The sequence below is a fragment of the Vulpes lagopus genome, chromosome 1 (genome assembly GCF_018345385.1).
Source record: "Vulpes lagopus strain Blue_001 chromosome 1, ASM1834538v1, whole genome shotgun sequence".
NCBI lineage: Eukaryota > Metazoa > Chordata > Mammalia > Carnivora > Canidae > Vulpes > Vulpes lagopus.
In genome coordinates, this window is record NC_054824.1 from 61,767,571 (window position 1) to 61,789,969 (window position 22,399).

General features: G+C 45.2%; 1 protein-coding gene across 4 annotated transcripts in view; it reads right to left on the reverse strand.

Annotated features, from left to right (window-relative positions):
• Positions 1 to 22,399, reverse strand: part of BICRAL (BRD4 interacting chromatin remodeling complex associated protein like) — a 104,183-nt gene that overhangs the window by 77,117 nt on the left and 4,667 nt on the right. For 2 of the 4 annotated variants that reach the window (XM_041744800.1, XM_041744818.1), the window contains exon 1: positions 2,110 to 2,431. The gene's annotated coding sequence lies outside the window, so the exon portion shown is untranslated. Of the gene's footprint in view, positions 1 to 523; positions 845 to 2,109; positions 2,432 to 22,399 lie in introns of those variants that run through there. The other 2 variants (XM_041744809.1, XM_041744828.1) reach the window with 2 other exon arrangements.

The following is a 22,399-nucleotide window of genomic DNA, read 5'->3' on the forward strand; positions in this document are numbered from 1 at the left end:
TCAGATAAATACTTATATGGGTGGTTTTCAGGAAAACACTTTGGGGCATCAGAGAACCGAGAAGCAGCCTCATATTCAATGAGGATCCCCAAACAGTGCAGGTTTGGTTTTGTTCTGTTTGTTTTTTTAAGGGGGGTGGGGGGCAGAAGAAAAAAAAAAGTCTCAAGAGTCTCAAAGCGAGTTTGATTTTTCAGCTCAGAATTCTACGGAACCGGTCCAAGTCCCTACCGCTTGGCGTACTGATGATGAAAGCCAACGAGAGGTTTGGGGTCGCTGGAACCCATACCCTTCCCACAGTGTGGGGCGCGACCAGTGCCTCCCTCCCCGGGTGGTTTTAAAGAGACACTAAGGCGGGCGCCCAGGAAACCGTGTCACCGCAGGCAGACACCGTCGTCCTCGACTTGCTCTTGCAAATCTTTTTGTGTGACCCGGTTTGGCTGTACGCTTCAACTGGGGGAGGACGCAGGAGAAGCCCCCGTGCCGTGCCCCCGCCGGGCCGGGGCGGCGACCGCCCCCTCCTCACCTCGCGTTTTGGCCGGAGCGGGGGGGCCCAGCGGCCGCAAGGCAAGGCCCGACCCCCGCCCGCCGCCGGCCCCTTCCCGCTCCGCGCCGGCCGCCCCGTGTCTTGGGTCTGGGGCCCGGGCAAGCGCAGGCCGCGCGGCCCCGGCCCCTTTCGCAGAGCCCCGCGTCGTCCGCGCGGCTCCCCGCGCCCCGGCCCGCCAGGCGTCCGCGGAGGGCGCCGCCCGCGCCGCCAGGGAAGATGGCGCCCGCGGAGCAACTGCGCCACCAGCCCTGGCGACGGGCCAGGCCCAGCGCCATCTTAGCGCCTTCCAGCCGCACCCACCCCCACCCCCACCCCCACCCCCCGAAAAAGATCCCGCATTCGGGGCGACTCGGGGGGCCGAGCCGCCGGGAGCCCGCGCGCCGTGCGCCCGAACAGCGCCGCCGCGGCGCCCCGTCCGCTCGGCCCGGCTGGAGGCGCCCGGCGGGGCCGCGGGTCGGCGGCGCGGCGCGGCGCGAGGGCTCGCCCGGCCCCGGCCGCGGGTCGCCGGCGCAGCTTCGGAGCCCGGCGGCGAGGCGACGGGGAGGAGGCCGCTCGGGGCTCTCGCCGCCGCCGCCCGCGGGAGCGCCCGGGAGGACGACGCCAGGCAGGAGGAAGCCGGTCCCCGCCGCCGCCGCCGCCGCCGCCGCCCTCGCCCTCCCCGCCGCTCCCCTCCCCCTCCGAGACGCGGGGTCCATTTTGCCGAGAAGAAAGAAAATGCGATTCACACCCAAGAGCTTCCGAGACAGAAAAGAAACGAGGGGGGGAAAACCGAGGGGAGGAGATTGGAAAAGCTTATTTTTCTTCCTCGCCGCCGTCACTCCTGGCCCTCCCTGCCCCCCGCTCGCGGCCTCGCCGAGCCCCGCTCCCTCCTTCCCGGCTCCCGGCGGCTCCGGGGGGCGGAAAACACACTCACACTCGCGCACACAACTAATTTTAAACCGGCTCAATCAATGAGTCATTAAAAGGCTTCCCTCCCCTCTCCTCCCCACCGCCAACCGCCACGCCACCCCCCTTCCCAAGGCTCTCCCTCTCCCCGCTCCAGAAATTTGCATCCGCGGAAAAGGAAGGAAAAAAAAAAAAAAAAAGAAAAGAAAAAAAAAAAAGGCGGCGGGGCCCCCACCCCGCCGAGGCGCCCCCAGCCCGGCCCCACCGCCCCCTGCCCGCCCGCGCCCCCGCCCCCGCCCGAGACACTGAACTTGGTCTTCCCGGGGCCCGGGCGGCGCTGGGAAAGGCATAAACACTCGATTCCCCTTTTCTCCGTGTCCATTAAACATCCACCCACCACCACCATCACCCACCCACAAACCCACCCCCCCCCAAAAAAAAACACAGCCTTAGCCAATAGCTCTCTGGGCTGAAACCTAATATCCTGGTTTTGGCAACTCGGTGTTTAATTTGCTCCTCTTTCTTTTCTGTCTGTCTGGAGATAGATCTCCAGCCCCCCCCCTCCCTCGGTTCTCCCCTCCCCGAAGGAAAGAGGCAGAGGAAGGAGGTTGTGTGTGTTTTTTTTTTTTCTCCTTGAAATTTTTATCACAAAATTATAATACACTCAAAGGGAAACTCACCGTCATGAAAAAGCAGTGCCTTGTCAACGGGGTTTCTGCGCCATCGCACCAGGGGCGGCGGCGGCGGCGGGCGCGGGGCGCGGGGCGCGGGCGCGGGAGCTCCCGGCCGAGCGGCGCCGGCCACACGCGCTCCGCTCTCTCTCTCGCTCACCCCCGCGCCGGGCGGCGGGCGCCCGCTCCCCGCGCCCGCCCGGCCTTCATGCTCTGCGCCCGGGCAGACCGCTCGCCTGCTCGTCTACCTCCAAACTTCGGTTCTCGCCTAGCAAGAAATGTGGAGATTAGGGGTTTTTTAATTAAAAAAAAATTTTTTTTTCTCCCCCCAAAAATCAAGCTCCCAAGCTGTCAATTCCTGTTTCCTTTCGGATTCTTTTTAACTTCAGAAATGTACTGGTTTATTCAAGAAACAGGTTTATTTGGCTTTTTTTTTTTTTTTTTTTTTTTTTTTAGATCTACAAGATGCATGCTATTCTCTCTGCAGGCACCCTGCACACACACACACACACACACACACACACTCTCTCTCTCTCTCTCTCTCTCTCTCCAGTTTAGCTCGACGGAGATTGGGGGGCGCTGGGGGTTAAACACAAAAAACACAGTATTTGTTTAGAACTCTGATTAGAACCAGTCAATACCTTTTTTTTTTTTTTTGCATATGCTTTTTTTTTTTTTTTAAGTATAAAAACACTTTGAGTTACTTATTTGGCAAATAACTGATTCATTCTAACTTTTAAATGTACCAGGCTTTCCTTTGCAACACCCTCTTTTTCCATTCCCGAATGCCGTGAAAGCTTATCTGTGAAATCTGTAAGTCAACATTAAGAAAAAAACAAACACAACACAACACAACTTTAGCGGCCAAGATGTAGGTGAGGAGCTGATTAAGTCATTCGAAACATTCAATTCCTCTTGCCTTCTCCTTACGTTGATCACCTTTATCACCACCAATAAGCCAAGTTTGTGGAATTTTCATTACATGATCCCCAGTCTTAAAAGGAAGCTACCCAATCTCTTAACACTCTTTGGTGCAAGTATATAATTACCGCCCGTTTTTAATCTCAAATCTCAAATTGTTGAGATGTCTCCATAAACCATCTAGACCTCAGAGCACTTATGTAAACGTTAATTATGATAGTGCAGATTGGGAGGGGATGCCTTTGTGTCTATGTTGATTGTATTTACTTTTCCTGCAAATGCCCACGGAAATAGAGTGGGGGTCTTTAAATAAACACCAAGGGCAGGTAAAAAAATAGTGTAAGAGTGTCACTTGGATTTTTAAAACCTACGTATGTAAGCCCCAGAAATGTTCTAAAATTATTTTAAATTAGTTTGTTATATATATATATATATATATATATATATATATAGAGAGAGAGAGAGAGAGAGAGAGAGAGAGAGAGAGAGAGAGAACAGTGGGGGTCCTGTGGATAAACAATGTTCAGACCCATGTCTCCCAGATGTTTGGTGAGTTTAAAATCAGATTATCTCTAGATTTAAATTATTTAAGTGAAATTGTTTGGTCTGTATATCCCCTTAGAATTAAAAAAAAAACCACAATAGTAGTATACCTTGCTTGCTTTTATAAGGATACTATAACTATGCTGTATTGCACAAGATAAATATGTCAAGGTTGGCATACAATGTTGTCATATTCAAGATAGAAAACCTCTTTAAAAAACAAACCATATCTTGCTCTAGTAACTGCTGCTTTGTCATTTACAATGTATGCTTTGTATTTGGACATGCCTTAAAAATATATTCAGTGATTTAGTATCACATAGTATCATCGAGGTGTTTTCTCAGAAAATGTTGTGCTTCACATTCAGCCAAGGCCTTCCTGGAACAGTAGTCTTTGCATAAATTAGCATATTTCTCTACACTTGACAGTTGGACCAACCAGTTTTCTAATTGGATTGGGAAATTTTTAAACATGTTTTAAAGTGCTCTTGGATTGGCTGGAATTTAATTATAGTACCCATTTCGAAGAATTACATTTCAAAAGAGTTCATGGATTATTCATTGCAATTAGGGCCCACCAAGCAACTTATACAGCTGTTGCTCCACAGCTCCAATGAAATATTAATGGATTTTAGAAAGCTGTTCTCCCAAGTTGCCCCAAACCCCAAAGACACAAAAATTTGACTTTAACAGATCACCAAACAAAACAATTTATATAAAGAGTATAGGGCAGGGCAGCCTGGGTGGCTCAGCGGTTTAGCGCTGCCATCAGTCCAGGGCATGATCCTGGAGACCCAGGATCGAGTCCCACGTCGGGCTTCCTGCATGGAGCCTGCTTCTCCCTCTGCCTGTGTCTCTGCCTCTCTGTGTGTGTGTGTCTCTATGAATAAATAAATAAAATCTTAAAAAAAAAAAAAAGAGTATAGGGCATTGCAGGATTTTTAAAAAGAATGTCCAAATATAAGAGCATTGATATTTCCTGAATGCCTACTAACCACCTAGATGCTTATATACATTATTGGATGAACCTTTCCACAAACCTGTAAGGTTCCCACAAACCTTAATCAGCCTGACTTTGTAGATGAGGCTCCCAGTGTTTTCAGTAATTTGCCTGGGGTCATCAGTCTAATAAGGGCTGAGGAGGGAGCCCAAGTCAGATTGATGCTATAACTCACCCTGTTCAAGTCCTGAAAAGGATCTTGGGAACAAGCAGTCCTCCCTGTTTTAATATAAACAGAGCTCTGTCTCTGCCACAGACAGGACAACCGTCTAATTTGTTATGACCTACTTTGAGAATGCCAGCTGTCAATCTTTTTTTTTTTTTTTTTTTAATTTTTATTTATTTATGATAGTCACAGAGAGATAGAGAGAGAGGCAGAGACACAGGCAGAGGGAGAAGCAGGCTCCATGCACCGGGAGCCTGACGTGGGATTCGATCCCGGGTCTCCAGGATCGCGCCCTGGGCCAAAAGCAGGCGCCAAACCAATGCGCCACCCAGGGATCCCTGCCAGCTGTCAATCTAATTGTAAATTTGTGGGGCGGGGGTGTTACAAAATCCTGAGGCAGCAGCGAGAATCCCAGATTCACCAGGCACCATTCACCAGGCACCATCAAAATTGACATCACTTTGTACTATAACAAACAAAGCTTCTTTATTTTTTTCTCATGTGATTAAAAAGACAACATTTTAAAATAAGGGATATACCTTTGTACACAAAATGTAAAATTATGGTTTATATAAACAGGATTTTGGTATCTAAGTGTGAGATCAGGAAACTTAAGAAGAAAGTTCTTAAAATGGCTTAACTATACACAAATAACTTTAATAGTATCGCCTGCAATTTAATTATGTACAATTTAAATGGTCATTCCTAAAAATAATAATAATAAAAAATAAATAAATAAATAAATAAATAGTCATTCCTATGATTCCCATCTGTGTGTGTGACTTAGAAAGAAGGGCGGGGGATACCTGGGTGGCTCAGCGGTTTAGCGCTTGCCTTCAGCTCAGGGCGTGATCCTGGGGCCCCGGGATCAAGTCCCACATCGGGCTCCCTGCATGGAGCCTGCTTCTCCCTCTGCCTGTGTCTCTGCCTCTCTCTCCCTGTGTTTCTCATGAATAAATAAATAAAATGTTTAAAAGAGAAAAAAAGAAAGAAAGAAAGAAAGAAAGGCAAGTGGACACAGGGGGTGGGGGGAAAGAGGCAGTAATTAAATTATAATCGAAGTGTTCTAGTGTATGTTTGGGCATCTGAATAAACAGGCCCAATGTCCACATAACACAAGTTGAAATATATCTGTTTTTTGTCTTTTCCCTCCATATGTTCCCCTTGGTTGGTGGGCCATTCTCAGAAGGGGAAGAATACAGATGCTGAGATTAAGTGTGATGCGCATGACCAGATATGTCCCCATCACAGAAGTGCCAAGATATACCAAACGATTTAGTAAATGCTGTATAAGGTATGTGTGAGATAAAAACTGAAAATTGCCAATGTGCATAAATAAAGTGTATACCTTTATTTGCACCTTTAGAAGTACTTACATTCTGGGGCTTAAGCGCACTAGCTCTGTATTCAGGCTGACCTTTGCAAAGGTGCAAATTCCACCCTTGTCACAACCAGGTGTGTGGCTTTGAGCCACTCACTTCACCCTTGAGAGCCTCAACTTCTTCATCTATAAAATGAGGTAATTATAATCATGTCTGAGAGTTATTTTAAGGATTTAGGAACTACTGCATGCAAAATGTTTAGCAAGGTACCTGAAACAGGAGAAGTCACAGTATTTAGCTAATATTATATTGTCTTATTTTAGTTATGCATCAGTAATTTATTTTAGTATGTCCCTTGTAATTTCCCAGTGGCAATCTCATATGATTGAACCTAATTATCTCTCTCTCATGTTCCCTCCCAGATAGGGAGCTCCTCAAGGGCTTTCTATTCTCTAAGGGGCCTAACAGAGTACTCTGTATAGAGTTAACTCACGATCAGTACTTGTGGGATAAGAGAAAAACAGCCCAGTCCACAAGATGCATAAGAACACAAGAAATCAGTCTATATCTAGAGAACTTACTATATATTAAGGGAGTGCAGTCATCTCCTAGAACCACATAAAACCATTGCCCAATGGATCACAGGCAGAAGAGGCTAATGGTTTACAGTTCTTCCTTCCCCTCTACCCACTCCCCACCCTCTCTCTTACCAGTTAGAACTCTGGCATTGACACTTTTTATTCCTTTGGTCTCTTTGCCTACTTTTTCAATTTCTCTCACCTCTGTTATCTGTAACATGAAGGTACCAATGCCTATATCTCAGGATGCTGAAGGGGGGAGTTAAATGACACTACAGATACAAATTCCTTGCTTTAGAACCAGATATATAGTAAATATTCAATAATAGTTACCATTAGTGTTGTGACTGTTAATACTATCGTTAGGAGTAACTGTTTTCAAAGCAATGGTAAACAAGCAATTTATTGGCATGATTACAACTGTTTTCAAAACCTTGCCTACATTATTTGATAGATGAATATAAACACTTTAAATCATCTTTGTAGAGACTAAGGCTATTCTAGTCATGACATATTTCAAGCTGGTTATTTTCCTTGACAGATTTTAAGAAGTCTGAACTCCCACAAGCTTCTAGTACAAGGATAAGGAGTGTAACAACTGTAAAAAAAAAAAAGAAAGAAAGAAAGAAAGAAAAAAGGCAGTCAGCACTCCCACTGGCCTTGCTGTCTTAAACATCTAGCCTGTGCTTCCCCACAGAGTATGAGAGTGGGAGGACAGTCATCAGGTTAAGACACCTCATGCCTATGCCAATGCCGCTGGAAGGCATGTCTGGGATGTGTCACCTGAACTCTCCAGCCCCTGTGGTCCTCTGCCAGAACTCCTGGCCTGTCTTGAACAGAGCATTTCTTTTCCCACCACCATGCCCAGGAGGATGGTGGACTAGAGAGGAAGTAGAATGGGGTCTACTAGGCTTCAGGCTCCTACTATAAAGCACCCTCAGATTTTGGTGAGAGGGGTGCCTCAGTGGCTCAGTGGTTGAGCATCTGCCTTCAGCCCAGGGCGTGAGCCCAGGGTCCCAGGATCAAGTCCCACATCAGGCTCCCCACAGGGAGCCTGCTTCTCCCTCTGCCTGTGTTTCTGCCTCTTTCTCTGTGTCTTTCAAGAACAAATAAATAAAATCTTAAAAAAAAAAAAAAAGATTTTGGTGAGAAAGTCAGCCTCTAAGATAGAATTCCCACGTAAAGGGGCTTGCTCAACAAATGTCAGCGTCCTTTCTGAAAATGAAACTACTAAGAAATCAGACATTTAATAGAGAACCACCCCTAAAAGATGACTTTTAGATACAAATTGAAAACAAATCACTAGGCACAAAACAGGCACCAAGACATAGCCTCAATACTGAAGATGAATACTGAGGGATTATAGACACTGTGACTTCCACAAGCATCATGATCCCTGAAGAGCCACATTCTTCTTTGAGCACAGAAAAGTTAATCAGGCATTTTTAGAGTCCATGTGTGACACCCCTCAGACCATACAATTCTCTCTCACCTAAATCTTTTAATTACTGCTTCCATTCCCCAGGTTTTCTGGTACTGTAAAGGTGACACCCTGAGCAAAGAGGAAAGTACTCTTGTACCTGAAAAGTTTTATATATCCCCTCACTGTCAATCATACCAGACAGCTAGCAGTTGGGTATATGAATCAATCCCTTGTGAGTTAGATGAACTTAAGGCACTTAGGAGGTTGTTCAGAGATGGGCAATCTGAGCAAAGGACACATTTGCTCTGGAGGTATAGTTTCACATGGGGCATGGTGAAAACTTGATGGGTGATTCCTGCCCTGTCTTAGGGCAAAACCCAAAACTCAAGTAATCCTCTCCCCTTCTGAATTTGGTCTTCCCTCTTGTCTCTGTGTTCACAGACCAACCCCCTAGATATTTTATGATTCTCTACTATTCCTTCTCTTTTTTTTAAATCTTTTTTTTTTTAATTTTTATTTATTTATGATAGTCACAGAGAGAGAAAGAGAGAGAGGCAGAGACACAGGCAGAGGGAGAAGGCAGGCTCCATGCACCGGGAGCCCGACGTGGGATTCAATCCTGGGTCTCCAGGATCGCGCCCTGGGCTAAAGGCAGGCGCTAAACCGCTGCACCACCCAGGGATCCCTACTATTCCTTCTCATTCTCTTACTTCTCTTAGCTCATGCAACCCACCTCCAAAGTCTCCCTCAAATCCAGTCCCTCTTCTCCGAGGACCTTCACCTCAGTTCAGGTCCTCCTCTCTCTCTGGCTTGGCCTCCCTATTCAACCTTCTATCCAAATTACTGCAAAAATCACCCCCTTGCAAACCCAGCGCTGGCTACATCACTCCTCTGTTAGCACCTCACTGCCCAGGGAAGCTTATTAAAAATACAGATTCCCAAGGTCAAACCCATTACCAGAGACTTAGAATTTCTGGGGAGAGCTGAGGTGCCAACATTTGTATCTTCAAGTGGTCCATTAATTACTCCACCTCCCCCCCCCCCCCCAGGAGCACCTCCAGCCGCTCCTCTCCCAGTACCCTGCAGTGCAATCACGGAGAATATCCTGCCCCTGAACACACCTGCCCAATGGGGACTAACTTTTGCCCTCTGCCTGGAATGCCCTTCCTCCTCTGGGGCAAGTCCACCAGTCTCCAACACCCAGTTCAAATGCCATCTCCTCTGGGGCGCCTTCTTCCATCCCCTACAAGTGGCTTTCAGACATCTTTGTCTAAGACTCACTCCCAAAAAATAGATTTCATATCACCATGCAATAAATACATAACTAAAACAAAGGTTTTGGAAAACAGTATCTAAACTTAACACGAAGTTTGCAGCTTCAGATTCAGTTGACCCCCGAACAACGTGGGTTTGAACTGCGGAGGTCTCCTGTCTACATATTTTCTTTTTAAGATTTTATTTATTCATAGAGACAGAGAGAGAGGGGCAGAGACACAGGCAGAGGGAGAAGCAGGCTCCATACAGGAAGCCTGTCGTGGGACTCGATCCTGGGTCTCCAGGATCACACCCGGGACTGCAGGCAGCACTAAACCGCTGCGCCACCGGGGCTGCCCTGCGTATTTTCTTATAACACATCACTGTAAATGGATTTTCTCTTCCTTATGAATTTCTTAATAACATTTTCTTTCCTCTAGCTTACTTATTTTATTGTAAGAATACAGCATGTTATACGTATAACATACCAAATATGTGTTAATGGACTGTTTAAGGCTTCCAGTCAACAGTAGGCCATTAGTAGCTAACTTTTGGGAGAGTCAAGTTATGCATGGATTTTTGACTGCACAGTGAAGGGTGTGGGGGAATTGGGGTCCCTAACCCCATATTGTTTAAGGATCAACTGTATTTCAGTCCATTTTTTCTCACTTTTAGAAGTGTTATGAAGTCACCTTGTAGGGACACCTGGGTGGCTCAGTGGTTAAATGCATCTGCCTTTGGCTTGGGTCGTGATCCTGGAGTCCTGGGATCGAGTCCCGCATTGGACTTCCTGCATGGAGCCTACTTCTCCCTGCCTATGTCTCTGCCTCTCTGTGTGTGTGTGTCTCTCATGAATAAACAAAACCTTAAAAAAAACAAGTCACCTTGTAAATGAATTTCACGATCCATTAATGGAGGTGACCTTTTTCGAAAATTACCCCTTGAAGGGAATAAATGCCTGCCTTCTCTATGCATGTAATACATACCTCTATCATACTATTTATCATATTCCACAGTAATTATCGTTTACAGTCTGTCTTCACTTCACCTCTCACTTCCCTCCCCCAAATAAGCACACACCCAACCAAGTCAACATATCCTTGAGCAGTTACATAGCCATTGACAGGTGCAGAAATGAGAATACTGGAGAAGGAAATAATTTAATTGCTTCCCCCTCCCCCCCCCCCTTTTCTTGTTATGGCTCACAGCATAGTCTATCAGCAACCCCCAAGAGGCTGGGCCTAGGAATCATATTAGCATCAACCCTTAAGTTAAAAGGAAACAGCCATTGTATTTCAGCACAATTTAACCAAGGTGTCGATTCTGTCCTTCAAAAATAAAAACCACAGAAAGGAAAAAAAAATATATATATATATATTTTTTGGTGGGGGGGTCAGGTTGCTAGCCTGCCAAGACAGTGCAAATGTGGGCAAACAAATCTCTTTCTTAGATACTTAGCAGTAAATATTCAAAAACCTCAAAACCCTCCTTCCATACCACTTCAGAAAGGAGTCCCCCGCCCCAGCCCCAGCCACAGGGCGGGTGCAGATATAGAGACCTTCCTATCTGTGCTGCCTGAAGCTCCATTTCTCACTAGGCTGTCCCCATCAACACAAACAAATGAAAAAAGTAGGAAAAAAAAAAAAAAACAACCCCAAAACAAAAAGAAACCAGAGCAGCTTAAAATGAACCACGGCACTGAACTGGGTGGCAAGTTCCAGTGCAAACTGTACCTGAGATGCATGCACGGGGCGAGACACTGGCCTGAAGGGGGAGGGATCCTGTTTCTGCAGCACGTGGCTCCAGCAACAGGAAACCTGCGTGCGACACCCCCCACCTGCACATTGCTCATTTGCAGCACCGTCATATGTGTGATGCTAATTTGCTCCTCGTAAACATACTTGGAGACACTTTATGAAAATGTATTGTGGACTCAGGGAGCTGACCCTAGAGCAGGCTGGCGAGGAGGGATAGTCACCAAGTGAAATGCTCTGGGGGCCAGAGTGGGCAATTCTATGCAAGAAGAGAAGGGAAGAGGAGACACTTTAAAGCTGGTTTTAAGGTTTTATTTATTTATTCATGAGAGACACACAGAGAAAGGGGCAGAGACATAGGCAGAGGGAGAGCCAGGCTCTGTGCAGGGAGCCTGATGTGGGACTTGATCCCGGGACTCCAGCATCACACCCTGGGCCGAAGGCAGGTACTCAACCGCTGAGCCACCCAGGCGTCCCATAAACTGAGTTTTAAAGGATGCGTAAGAGTTCTCTAAATAATGTAAGGAAAGAGAGGAGAGAGCTCCAGGTAGAGCTTTGTAGCTCATGGCAGGGAGTCTGGGTGATTCTTTAGGCTGTTGCCTTCCACACTGTGGGTCACAATTCAATAGGATGTAAAATTCATGAGACTGTGACCAGCTTTCATAAAAAAATGAAAGAGCTTAGAATAGAAAATACCTGAATATAGCACAGGTAGTAAGGTAGTGTAAACTTTTTTGTGAAATTTCTTTTCATTATAAACCTGTCTATATATGTGTGTGTGTTGTTTTATGATATAAAATAAATAAGCCACGAGGATACAATGTACAGCATAGGAATATAATTAATAATATGTAACAACTTTCTATGGGCACAGATGGTGGCTAGATTCATCCTGGTGATCACTTCATAATATATATAAATGTTGGATCAGGGGAATCCCTGGGTGGCTCAGCAGTTTAGTGCCTGCCTTTGGCCCAGGGCGCGATTCTGGAGTCCCGGGATCGAGTCCCGCGTCAGGCTCTCAGCATGGAGCCTGCTTCTCCCTCCTCCTGTGTCTCTGCCTCTCTCTCTCTCTCTCTCTCTCTCTATGTCTGTCATAAATAAATAAATAAATCTTAAAAATAAATGTTGGATCATTGTGTTGTACACCTGAAACTAATATAATACCATATGTCAACTACACGTTAATTAAAAATATGTATATGTATTTCTTACTGTGGTGGTGATTAAATTTTTAAAAATTTGTTATCATTTTTTATTGCAATATCGTTGACACAATTTTAGGTATATGACACAGTGATTCAACAACCCTCTATATTATGCTATACTTGCCACAAGTGTTGCTCCCATCTGTCACCATACCATGTTATTACAATACCATTGACTATAATCCCTATGCTATTCCTTTCATCCCTGTGACTAATTCTTTCCATAACTGGAAGCCTGTATCTCCCACTCTTCTTCACCCATTTTGCCCATCCCCCCAACCCCTCCACTCTGGCAACCACTAGTTTGTATTTATGGTTCTGTTTCTGCTTTTTTGTTTGTTTACTCATTTGTTTTACTTTTTAGATTCCACATGTAAGTGAACTCATATGGCATTTTGTCTACACTTAAGTAAAAAAAAAATGTATTCGTTCCTATGGTGGCGATTAAAATTAAAAAAGAAAACAAAACACCTGTCTAGGGAAAAACGGGAGCCATTTGAGGATGGTTTAAATAAGAAACTGCTATGAACAGATTCGAATTTTATGAGGATAAGTGTCTGAGAGATCAAGAATCACACACTCGGGATGCCTGGGTGGCTCAGCGGTTTAGTGCCTGCCTTCCGCCCAGGGCGTGATCCTGGAGTCACAGGATCGAGTCCCACATCAGGCTCCCTGCATGGAGCCTGCTTCTCCCTCTGCCTGTGTCTCTGCCCCTCTCTCTCTCTGTGTCTCTCATGAATAAGTAAATTAAAAAAAAAAAAAAAAGTCATACACTCTACCAACTAAGCCAGCCGGGTGCCTCCAAAATTTAGCAGTTTAAAGCAACAAGCTAAATTTATTATTATATCACAATTATGAGGGCCAGGAACCCGGAAACAGTTTAGTTGGGAGTTGTAGTCCAGCTGTCCTCAGTCTGCAGTAACCTGAAGGGTGGGCAGTAGGGGGCATGATATGCTTCCACAATAGGCAGAAAGCCCTGGGGCCTCACTGACTGTGAGCTAGAAATCTCTCAGGGTTGTGAGTTCGACCCCACGCTGGGTGTAGAGATTACTTAGAAACAACAAACAAACAAACAAAAAATCCCACTGCTCAGTTTTGAGGCACTTTGTTATACAGCCATAGACAGCTAATACACTGGGTTATTAATACCAGCATACTAGAGTTATCCATTGTTTACCATCATTTTGTTTTTCACAAATGATCTATCACATCACATCTTCAGCCTAAGTAGATTAGGGGAAGGCCCATGACCCAACGTGGAACAGTCAGATCCTCTCTGCTAGTATTAGTACTTGGGACACAGAAACTGGCTCAGCTGCAGGGAGCAAACTATATATGGCTGGAAAGTCTAAGGGTCAAGGCCACCATGTTGGAGCAGTTATAATGGGGCCCATGCAAGTGGATGGGAACAGAAGGCCAGTGTGTTGGGAAGAATAGATTCTCACTGGGTGTGGAGGGAGGGAAGAGGAGGAAGTGCCTGATGATATTCTAAGCCCCATGGGGCCTGGCTGCCTTTCTAGCATTTGGATTGTTAGACTCTGCTTCCTTACAGTTATTCCCCATTTTACTTGCTCTCCTATGAGTGAGTTTCCTCTCTTGCAGCCAAAATATCCTTGAATATGCTGCCTGCCAGCCTCTCTATAATGCTGGTCAGGGGAATAGTTCCTCCAGCTGTGGCATGCCAAGTATCTCTCTAGAGAATAGTAACAAACCACCAGAGACTAAGCTTTATTATTACTGCTATATAATAACTGCTACAGATCGAGTAAAAGTCCTTTCAGACCATCCAACGCCTTTTGCCTTAGCTCCATTTTCACCAAGTAATCCTTTGATTATTAATGTACTTCAATTTTAAAAGTTGTGTTCTGGCCAGCTGACCTAATCACTCCAGTGGTTGGGTAGGTTCATGCCCGTTATAAATTCACGGATTGGCTTTCAGGTACAAATCATTCTTGAGTAACCTCCAATTCATTTCCACTGGTCTGGGTCAAGCCTTGTCACTTAGCCAATGAACCATCGCAGTGGCCTCTTGAAGGCAACCTCCCCTGCTCCATTCCATTCTCTTCCTAAAACACAAATCTGATGCCTCCCTTCCTGCTCAAAGCATCTAATGGGGCCTCAGTGCCTTTGGAATGATGATGGCGGGTTCCAGCCCATTGTCCACCACATCCCTTTCTCTTCCTCTGACTACTCTCCACTCTTCCCACATGGTGTTATATTCCAAGTTCCTCAAATACTACTGGTGCCTCCCCAGCTCTGCTCATGTTCTTGGCATGGCCCTGGCATTCCTTTCTTCTGGGTACCTCCCCTCACTCCTCAGCCCTCTCTTTGGCCCCTTCCCTCTTCCTTTTACACTTCCAAAGAACTTCCTCCTCCCTCCTTTATAACACACACTGCAGCTGGCTTGACTTACAATTAGTCATCTTCATTTTCATCCCTGGATCATGAGCCTCAAGGAGGCGAGGCCTATGCTTTGCTCATTTTTATAACCCCTCTCACCCCAGGATCAACTACAACATCTTGCTCATTCACCAGCCAAAAGACTATCTCCCTACCCACAGGCCAACTAGGATGTACTCAGATTTGTGTCTCAGCACATTTCAAGTTACTACATGCAGGGACCACTGGGGTCCCTTCCAGAGAGTAGAACTCACAACTGTTTGAGCCACAAATGCCTCACACTGTAGCCTGTTACACATTCACATTCCTAAACTTTATGTGCCATGTTCCCTCCTCCAAATCTTTCACTTCTCATAAGCAAGCCTTTTAGTATTTTTACAAACTAAAGGAGTAAACAGTACGTGCAGCACAAACAGGTTCCCATCTGATGAGACGTTTCATGGGAATTAGCTCAACATCCATATTTCCTTACTGCTGTCTCTTCATAATGACACAAAAAATGTCCCTTTATCCATGCTGATATATACTTTTGAACATCATGGTGTCAAGGCATCACTCACAAAACTACTTTTTAAAATATTTCCTTTTTTTTTTTTTAAGGCTCCATACCAAACATGGGGCTGGAATGCATAACCACAAGATCAAGAATCACAGGGTCTACCGACTGGGCCAGGCAGTACCCCAACAAAACCACTTTTTCAAACATTTTTGACTGTAACCTATAAAAAGAAATACATCTTATCTTGCGAGTCATGTGCATATATATACATAAAACATATATAATATAAACTCATTTATGCAACACATGTATTTTGACATCTTCTCTTTGCCATTTTTAAAAATATTTTACTTTTTATAATTTCTACATCCTACGTGGGGCTCTGACTGACAACTCCAAGATCAAGAGTCGCAAGGTCTACTGACTAAGCCAGCCAGGCGCCCCTCTTCTGCCATTTTTAAAAGACTGCCATCTACTAAATGGATTTCATAAGCTTACTGCATTAGAACTTATGGTCTGAAAATGATAGTTTATAGTATTTCACAGAAAAGTGGCATTTTAAAGCAAATAATGAAATCCTACCTAAAAGAAGAGGACCTTGAACATTCTAGTTGAAAAGGAATAAACTTTTTGCTTCCTATTTAACTTTCACTTGCCAGGACACTTTAAAAGCATTTGATCTTAAGCCTCTAAACTATCTCAAAACTCTGTGGATCACATTACACTGAAGGAGAAAGAAACTGAACCAGAAAAGTTACCTCCACCACTCCCCCCCCTTAGTCTGTATTAAAAAGTCACATCTGTTCAGGAATTAAAATTCAGCAATATCCTTTAAAGAATCTTAAAATTGTTGTTGCTGCAAATTATTACATGCAGCACAAACAGATCCTGGTAAGGTTACCATGGAGATTAAGTGAGGTAATACAAGGGAAAGTATGTGATGGCTCCCGTTATCATTCAGGTTCTTGGGTTATCTTTTCTTGGATATGTCTGACTCTGCATGGCCAGTGGGCTCAATCACTCACTGGGCACCTGCCCCGCTGGGTAATAGAGAACAGAGTCCCTCAAGGAGTTTACTGGCTCCATCAATAAAAATAAATACAATTAACAACTAGGATTCTATGCAAACTGGTGCATAGGAAAACAGGATGGAGGTTTCTCAAAAAGGAAAAAATAGAGGGGCACATGGGTGGCCCAGTGGTTAAACTTCTTGATTTTGGCTCAAATCATGATCTCAGTATCCTGGGACAGAACACTGAGTTGGACTCTGTGCTCAGCAGAGTCTGCTTCAGATTCTCTCTCTCTCTCTCTCTCTCTCTCTCTCTCTCTCTCTCCCTCTGCCACTCCCATTCATGTGCACACACTCTCTCTCTTAAATAAATAAATACTTTTTATAAAAGTTAAAAATAGAATTACCCTATGATCCAACAATTGCACTACTAGGTATTTACCCAAAGAATACAGAAATACTAATTCAAAGAGATACATGCCCCTGACGTTTATAGCCCCATTATCTATAATAGCCAAAGTATGGAAACAGCTCAAATGTACATCAACTGATGAATGGATGAAGAAGACGTGGCGTATATACAATGGAATACTACTCAGCCAAAAGAAATAAAAGAGAATGTAATCTTGGCATTTTTGGCAACATAGATAAAGCTAGAGTATTATGCTAAGTGAAATAAGTCAGTCAGAGAAAGATAAATACCATAAGACTTCACTCATATGTGGAATTTAAGAAACAAAATGAATGAGCAGAGGGACAAAAAAGAAAGAGAGAGGCGGAAACCAAGAAACAGACTCTTAACTATAGACAACAAACTGATGGTTACCAGAGGGGAGGTGGGAGGATGGGTGAAATAAGTGATGAGGATTAAGGAGGGCACTTGCTATGATGAGCACTGGGTATCGGGTGATGTATGGAAGTGTTGAATCACTATATTGTACACCTAAAACTAATATTACACTGTATGCTAACTAACAAGTATTTAAATAGTAACTTTATATACATATACGATTAAAAAAATGAATTGGTTTTTGGAACTTGGGGGAAAAAAAAACAAATCTAGAATTCTAGAGTGCCTGGGATGAACAATTCATTTATTCCTCCAACGGATAAGTATTGTGAGCCTCCCATGCCAGGCATGATGCCATATTCTAGGGATTCTAGGGTCCAAAAAATAGTAGACACAACCACAGCCCTTATGGTGTCTACAGTCAAAGAGTTTAGTGTTTGAGAAAAAAAAATGCACATTCCATTAATATTACATAACATACCACTGTTTTACACTCCCTTATCTGTAAAGTGAGGGTAAGATTCCATCAGTGGTTCCCCAAAGTAGATTTCACAGATAGAAAGGCTGTCATAAAAGAAATACTTAGAGGGGCAGCCCGGGTGGCTCAGTGGTTTAGCGCCACCTTCAGCCCAGGGCCTGATCCTGGAGACCAAGGATCAAGTCCCATATCGAGCTCCCTGCATGGAGCCTGCTTCTCCCTCTGCCTGTGTCTCTGCCATTCTCTCTCTGTGTCTCTCATGAATAAATAAATAAAATCGTAAAAAAAAAAAAAAAAAAAAAAAACCTAAGAAAAAAGAAAGAAAAGTAATATGATCTCTCAATATAGTTCTTTAAATTGAACTGTTATAAAAAAAAAAATCACCACATGTCCTTATTTTTTCCTTAAACTATAAGCCAGTTCTTGTCTGGTATTAAAGGATCCATCAGAGCTTGCCCAGCTCTCTCTTCTTAGGATTCTCTGGTTTTCTTTTGCAGAACTATTTACATGTAGAATCTGCTCAAATGTTCCCCAGAATTGCAGAAAGGCTGGACATTTTTTTAAAAAATTTAAAATATTTTATTTATTTATTCATGAGAGACACAGAGAGAAAGACAGAGACAGAGGCAGAGGGAGAAGCAGGCTCCTCATGGGAAGCCTGATGCAGGACTCGATTCTGGAACTCCAGGATAATGCCCTGAGCTGAAGGCAGACGCTCAACCACTGAACTACTCAGGCATCCCAAAAGGCTGGACATTAAAGGGCCCTTTCTGAGAAGGTCATAATGAACATAGCACATTCTGCTTCCCCCAACTCTCTTTGAAGGCTAGGAAGTGTTAAGAGACAAGGTCCAGCAACTGTCAGGCAGAAAGGAAGCTGGCAATGGTTGAGGTTCTACTACAGTTCTGGCCCAATAGTTGGTACTTTTCCCACACATTACTTAATTTAACATCACAACAATTCTGGGAGAAATATATCTTTCTTTATCCTCACTTTACAGTTGGAGGAAACTGAGCTCAGAGAGGTTACATATCATGCTCAATATCACACAGCTAGTAATCAGAATTTAAACCCAGATCTGTCCACTTCTCACCATCACCCCACTTCACTGTCAGGAAGAGATGGAAGAGAAAGGACAGATGCAGGAAAACTTTAGGAGATGTATATGTCCTTGCCACAAAAGGAATTTGAAACTATATTCAAAGGACAATCTGTATAGCTGACTATATGCCACTCTACACAAGTCAACAGCTTCAGTGCTTCTCACTCAGCCTCTTTCCTGATCAGCTCAGCAAACACTCTCCTCTGCCCCTGGACTGGGTCTGTCCCTTACCCTAGAAATGAGAACAAGAAGCCCCTGACCCACTTCTAATCACAGTCCTAGGAGAGCTCTTGCTTCTGGCCCAGCTCTTCAGCCATTAACTCATCTATTTAACAGGTCTTTACCATGTGCTTCCTGTGTAGGAGGCACTGTGCTAGGCAGAGAGCAGGGATTAAAACACATCGTGCGGGATCCCTGGGTGGCGCAGTGGTTTGGCGCCTGCCTTTGGCCCAGGGCGCGATCCTGGAGATCCGGGATCGAATCCCACATCGGGCTCCTGGGGCATGGAGCCTGCTTCTCCCTCCGCCTGTGTCTCTGCCTCTCTCCCTCTCTCTGTGACTATCATAAATAAATAAAAAATAAATAAATAAATAAATAAAAAATAAAAAATAAAAAAACACATCGTGCCTGGAGAAGCCCAAGCCACAGAATCAATATCTGTAAATAGGTACCGACCTCACAAACTGATAGATGTTCACCCAGAGCCAGTGAAAGGGAGAATCCAGTTAGGCTTCCTGGAAGAGGTGCGTAAAATAGGTCTGGTAGGTGGTAAGGGCTGTCAAGTGGAGAAGATTAAGCAGAGGCTCACAGGCAGCAGGACAAGGAAGCAGGTCCCAAAGGAGCCACCAGCTCTCTCTCCAAAAGTGCTCTTCTGGTTCGCGGTCTCTCTCACACCAGGATCACTATGGACCCAGCTCCTCAAGCCAGAACCTTCCACAAGTCTCTGCCTTCCTTTATCCCTCACTTCCAACGAGAGTCCTGTGTAGTCTCCTAAATCTCTCACACACATCACCCCTTCCTTCTCTATCTTCACTCGTCATCATGGCCTGGTACCTCCACTTCTTGGCTCCTCCAACAGCCTCCAAACTGGTATCAGGTTACTTTTGCTCCAAGAGAATCCATTCTACACAGAGCATCCAGCCTGATCCTTTGTTAAGAGGGGACGGGGTGGGGGGTGGGGGGGTGGTAGCGGGGGAGAAAGGAAAACTAATCTGATTCTGTCATTATCCTGCCAAAATCCTTCCCCAGGTCCTAAGTGCCTTCAAGATTAAGCCCAAACTGCCTGATGCGATTTACAAGACCCTTGGTGGTCTGGCCTCTGCTCACTACTCTAACCTCAACTCTGATTACCACTTCCTGCTTCAGTATGCTACAGGTTCTCTAACATGGTGGCTTACATCCCTGGCTGCCCCCCTGGACCTTTAAAAAACACCAGTGCTAAAAAAACAAAAAAACAAAAACACCAGTGCTGGGACGCGTGGGTGGCTCAGCGGTTTGGTGTCTACCTTTGGCTCAGGGCATGATCCCAGTTAGGGGATGGAGTCCTGAATTGGGCTCCCTGCACAGAGCCTGCTTCTCCCTCTGCCTGTGTCTCTGCCTCTCTCTGTGTGTCTCTCATGAATAAATAAATAAAATCTTAAAAACAAAACAAAAAAACCCACCACACACCAAGGTCCTACTCCTAGGGATTCTGACTGAACTACTCATGGAAAGGCCCTGTGCATCAGAAGGTTATAAAGCCCCCTATGAGTCCTAAGGTGCGGCCAGGGTTGCTCTCGTCAAACACATCTTTTTCTCCTGTCCAGGTTTGTTTCATATGCCCTGTTGCTAGAGGCACTGGAGCTCTCCTAGCTTCCTGGCCATCAAGCCAGGGACTTTCTTTCTGCCTATCTTTTTCATTGCTATATTTCTATAGGACGGTGCCCAGATCATAGTTGGTGCTCCTTGAATATTCATAGAAAGAAATGATGAGTGACTGCTCTCTCCCTTCTCTGGGTTAGATTTCACTCATTTTTTTAGGATCCAGCTTGGATTTTCTTTTTTTTTTTTAATTAAAGATTTTATTTTTTATTCGAGAGAGAGAGAGAGAGAGAGAGAGAGAGGCAGAGACACAGGCAGAAGGAGAAGCAGGTTCCTGCAGGGAGCCTGATGTGGGACTCGATCCTGAGACCCCGGGAATGATGCCCGGAATCAGAGGCAGATGCTCAACCACTGAGCAACCCAGGTGTCCCCAGCTTGGATTTTCTAAAAGAACCCCCTCCCCCAATACCACATTCCCCTGGTCTTGTTAGTTTAGGCAGGTGATCTTAGCACCCAAGATTTTTCCCCCCATTCTAGGATATATCACACCACATTGTCTGTATCCCTCACTTAGGCTATAAGTTCAGAGGGGGCCCGTCTGTGTGTTCAGCACCTGGTAGAGTGCCTAGCATACGGTCGGTGCTAAGTGTGGCATAAGTAAGTGGAAGTGAGCGAGCATGGTGTGGCTGGAGTAAAGGCAATGGTGGGAGATGAGGCTGGGGAGGTACACTTGGAAGAGGCTGTGAAGGGCCTGGTATCAACACTAAGGAACTAGAACAGTATGAGGCAACAGGGAGCCAGCAGAAGCTTTAAGTGAAGTGACAGCACCAGTTGAATTTTAGGGCAATCACCGGCTGGGGCGTGGAGGCATGGGGCAGGGAACCAGATGGGAATCTAGAACAACAGCCCAAGGAAAAGAAGATGAGGGGGCCAAGGCATGAAGAGAGGAACCAGAACTGAGAGAGAAAGAAGAGTACTTGAGGCCTCGTTCTCCTTGGGAGCCTACTGATGCAATGTCAGGGGCACAATCGGGGTAATACCACAATCAGACAGGTAGTGTTAGAAGCTTGGACTCAGCAACCAGGCTGGCTCGATTCAAATCTTAGCTCTGCCAACTTACTAGCTTTTGGTCCTAAGGAAGTCACTGTCACCTCTTCAGTTGTTCATCTGTTAAAAGGGGATAGTAGTAGTTCCTACTCACAGGAATGTTAAGACTGAATGAGGTAATACATGTAAATGTTCACCCTTTGCCTGGCACACAGGAGTGCCATCTAAGAGTTGGCAAAACTCTTTCTATATATACAGCATGGTGGATTATCCACAAAGATGGCTGCTAATTCCTTCCACCTCTCTAAATGCCTGCTACCCCACACATCAAGAGGTGGAGTCTCCAGGGCGTGATCCCAGGGTCCCACATTAGGCTTCCGGCATGGAGCCTGCTTCTCCCTCTGCCTGTGTCTCTGCCTCTCTCTGTGTGTCTCTCATGAATAAATAAATAAAATCTTTAAAAAAAAAAAAAAAGAGGTGGAGTCTGTTTCTTTGTGATTTGCTTTGACCAAATGAACGCACTAGAAGTTTTAACACTGTACGGATTCTGGTCCAAGCCTTAAGAGGCCTGGTGGTATCTGCTTACACCTCTTTGGAAGCCAGTTACCATGCAAAGCTTGAGTTCACCACTGCTTGCTAAGAGATCAAGTGTGAGTTGCATCTGGTGAGAGCCAGCATTAAGGCCCCAGACTTGTGAATGAGGCTGTCTTGGAGGCTTCCAGCCCAAGCTGAGCCCACAGAATTGTGAGAAATGATAAATTGTTATTTTAAGTCAATAAGTTTTGGCATGGCACTTTCAAACAAAGTGGCAGAGGCAGAAGTCGCCTTGAGAAGGGGCTAAGGAGGGATGATAATTGAGAAGCCAGACATAGCAAATGTAGATTATGGTTTTAAAAGTCTGTGGTTGGGCAGCCCAACTTTTCTGAGCTGTGCGCTCAGACTTTTCTGAGCCCACTGGGTGGCTCAGAGGTTTAACGCCACCTTCAGCCCAGGGCGTGACCCTGG